This window comes from Vulpes lagopus, chromosome 6 (assembly GCF_018345385.1).
Source record: "Vulpes lagopus strain Blue_001 chromosome 6, ASM1834538v1, whole genome shotgun sequence".
In the NCBI taxonomy this organism is placed as follows: domain Eukaryota; kingdom Metazoa; phylum Chordata; class Mammalia; order Carnivora; family Canidae; genus Vulpes; species Vulpes lagopus.
In genome coordinates this window covers 100,862,002-100,866,528 of record NC_054829.1, presented here as the reverse complement: position 1 = coordinate 100,866,528, position 4,527 = coordinate 100,862,002, and positions in this window count along the sequence as shown.

The window sequence follows — 4,527 nt, the reverse complement described above, 5'->3', positions numbered from 1 at the left end:
ATCTACATGACTCATCTCAGCTACTCAAAATCCCCTCCTCCCAAAATAAACTAATATATATATGTGTATATATATACATATATATACTAATATAATATAAACGAATATATATCTATATCTATATATAGATATATAGATATATAGGTATATATAGATATATATCTATATATAGATAGAGATATATATTAGAATAGCTACATTACATAAAGCTAACAATACAAATTGCTGGCAGGAATGCAGAACATCAAAAACTTTCATTCATTGCTGGTGGGAATGTAAATGGCACAGCCATTTTGAGAGACAGTTTGGCGATTCCTTCCAAAGCTGAACAGTGCCTTACCATGATCCAACAATGGCACTCCTGGGTACCTGCACAACTGAATTGAAAACACATGCCAACATAAAAACCAGCATATAAATGTCTATAGCAGCTTTATTCATTATCACCATATACTGGAAGCAACCAAGATGTCCTTCCATAGGAAAATGAATAAACAAACTATGAGACATTCACACAATGGAATAATACTCAGTGACAAAAAGGAATAAGCTATTCAGCCCCATAAAAAATATAGATGAATTTAAATACATATTTCTAATTGAAAGAAGTCAGTCTGAGAGTGCCACATAGTTCCATTTTTATGACATTCTAAGAAAGATAAACCACGAAGTCGGTAAACAGATCGTAGTTGCCAGGGTTTTATGAAAAGAGATATTTTTAGGGTGGTTAAGCTATAATATGATACTGTAATATTGGATACATGACATTCTGCACATGTCCAAACCCACGGTAATTTACACCCATAGAGTGAATTTTTTTTTTCTTTTTTATGATAGGCACACAGTGAGAGAGAGAGAGAGAGAGAGGCAGAGACACAGGCAGAGGGAGAAGCAGGCTCCATGCACCGGGAGCCCGACGTGGGATTCGATCCCGGGTCTCCAGGATCGCGCCCTGGGCCAAAGGCAGGCGCCAAACCGCTGCGCCACCCAGGGATCCCCCATAGAGTAAATCTTAATGAATGCACATTTAAATTTAAAAATCACTTAGGGGTGCCTGGACGGCTCAATAGGTTAATTGTCTGACTTTTGATCTCAGCTCTGGTCTTGATAGCAGGGCTGTGAGTTCAGTGTAAAGCTTACTTAAAAAAAATCATTTACAAGGTTGAAAGGTTGAAAGGATTGTAGAGTGGAATTCAGACTGTGACAAAGGAATTGAACCATATTAAAAATACATTAAATAACCTCATTTGTGGGAGTAAGGAAGAAAGTTTAGCTTCTGAGCTAAGCTACTTTGAAAATGGCTGAGTTTGTATGTTTAAAGCCAAAAGAAACTGAACACAAGCAAGGTACTCTAACTGGCAAAGTTGTTTTCTTTTGGAGGTACAAGTTAACAATTCTGACATCATTATACAGGTATAATGGAATTGACAAATAAATAAATTGATGGGTGATGGTGAGATCCAGGTTCATCACATGTGGAATGGAATATTATGGTTAAGCCAAAAGAAGGGTAGAAAGATCCATGTAGTACTAGATTACAGTTAGACACATCAATACTAGTACATGTTTAGCCTAACAGAGAAAAAGATGGATACATTTAGAAATATTTGTAGATATGAGTCTATACACAAGCTACTATATGCACATACACATCTTTGTTCTGTCCTCTGAGAGGGCCTAGAATCAAGGACAGCCAATAGCAATGAACACACTCAGAGCCCACATCTAGATTCCTTTTTTTTCCTAAGGATTTTATTTATTCATTCGTGAAAGACACACAGAGACAGGTAGGCATAGGCAGAAGGAGAAGCAGGCTCCCTGCGAGAAGCCCAATATGGGACTCAATCCAAGGACCCTGGGATCATGCCCTGAGCCGAAGGCAGACGCTCAACCGCTAAGCAACCCAGGCATCCCGATTTTGATTTCTAATACCATTCACCAATCAAACGAAATAGGGCTTCTTAGATAAATGTCTTATTCTTAAGCTGGGACAGGAATTATACCAGATAAGGCTAAAACATCTTACAGCGCCAGAAAGTAAGGAAATGCTAAAATAATAATAATAATGATAATTACACAACAATGGAATTTGTCAAAGAGACATGGAAGACAACCAAAAGAGCTCCCAAAGGCCAAAGCTGAAATAATTTGAGCAAGAAAATAAAAATACAGTAGTATTAAATTATAATCCAAAATAAAAAATTAATATCCATGAGTCTGTACTTATACAGATAGGTAGATAGATAGATATGTACATAAATGGGTAAGAGAAAAATTTCCCATTCAGAAGATACCTAATACATAAATTATTTATGTAGCTACTCTGCCCTGAAGGAGGTAAGCACAATTCCACACTTCTTAAGCATGGGCTACAAATGGTGGCTTACTTACAAAGAATATAGTATAGAAAGAGAAAGAAAAGTGAGTAACTTTAAAATGGCTAACCATGACAAACACTACCTCAGTCAAGTGATCAAGGCCAGTATCAACAGAGATAAGTCTTATTGATATAATGAACCTTTGATGCCATATGATGAGAATAACTTCATCTCTGTGGTCTTCCTCCCCACACCATGTTACTTCGGTCTAATCATGAGATAAGACTTCAATAAACCCACACTGAAGGGCATTTTTTAAAAGATTGATTTATTCGTGAAAGACAGAGAGAGAGAGAGAGAGAGGCAAAGACACAGGCAGAGGGGGAGGCAGGCTCCTCGCAGGGAGCCTGATATAGGACTTGATCCCAGATCCTAGGATCATGCCCTGAACCAAAGGCAGATGCTCAACTGCTGAGCCACCTACGCGTCTCTGAAGGACATTTTATAAAATGGCTGACCAGAAGTTTTCAAAAATGCTTCAGATCATCAAAAACACAGGAAGTCTGAGAAACTGTCACAGCCTAGAGGATCTAAAAGTATATGATGACTAAGTGTATTATGATAGCCTGAATGACATTCTGGAACAGCAAAACAGCATTATGGAAACACTAAGAAAATCTGATTTAAAAATATACTTTAAAGTAACACATTTATTAGTTTTAAGAAATGTATCAGAATCCAGATGGGGCACCTGGGTGGCTCAGTGGTTGCCCATCTGCCTTTGGCTCAGGTTTTGATCCCAGGGTCCTGGGATCGAGTCCTGCATTGGGCTTCCAGCATGGAGCCTGCTTCTCCCTCTGCCTATGTCTCTGTCTCCCTCTGTTTGTCTCTATGAATAAATAAATAAAATCTGTAAAAATAAAATAAAAAATAAAATTATCCAGAAAAAAGTTATTTTTAAAATCATTACAATCATAAATTGATTATACTCTAGGGAAAAAGATAAATAAATAAATAAATAAGTTTTAAAGATTTTTCTTTTTAGCTAAAGAGGTTCCTAAGTATAATCAGTGATTACATCTCATCAATAGGTCAAAGACCTTTGACATGAGTTAAATTACTGAAGAAAATATGGCGTTTTACTACTTAATATTATCTATATACAAGCACAGGAAGATATAAAAATATACATTTTGGCAGTAAATGTATTTGGTCTCTGACCTATTGATGAAATGTACACCCTGTGTATTTTACACTCTGTATGATGATTTGACATTTAAAAAAAAACATATTAGCCTCTTCCAATTACTTCCCAATTAAAATGAGGCCAAATTTAAAATGGTTATAATTTAAAGTTGTTAAGTGGGTGGGATTTGCTGTTGAAACCTCTGGATTTGAATGCTGGCCCTGATAGTTAAATTTCAAATTACTTTTCTGTTAGTTTCCTCACTCATACAATAGAGATGTTAAGAATTATGGTAGTATACTTCTATATATATATAATTTTTTGGACTATATACATGTCTATAGTTGACTTAGGGGCACTGATTCCCTGCACAGTCAAAAATCCAAACTTTAACTCCCCAAAAACTTCAATATTAATATCCTATTGTCTTCCAGAAGCCCTACCAATAACAAAACCAGTCAATTAACACATATTTTATATGTTACATATATTATATACTGGATTTCTACAATAAAGTAAGAAAGAGAAAAGAAAATGTTAAGAAAATAATAAGAGGAAATACACTTACAATACTATATTTATCAAAAAAAATCTGCATCTAAGTAGACCCATGCAGTTCAAACCCTTGTTGAAGGGTCAACTGTACTATAATACCTTGTATATGTACTTGAAAGACTTCTGTTCAGGAAAAATAAGGAGCTACATTAAAAAATTTAAAAAACAGGGTATACGGGGAAAAAAGGTTCAGGGACCCTTCTCAAAATATATACAATTTAGTTACAAGAGCACTATCAACACTTCAAATCAGCATTGGAGGGATACTTTGGACAAGTGAAGTAGGAGGTCAACACACCTGGAGGTAGCCTCAACTGATACTAAAAATATACCCACAAGGGACACCTGGGTGGCCAGTCAACTAAGTGTCTGACTCTTCATTTCACTCAAGTCATGCTCCCGGTTGTGAGAGTGAGCCCCCAAAATAGAAACAAGATACTATGCATCAACTTCCCAGTACTATAGTTA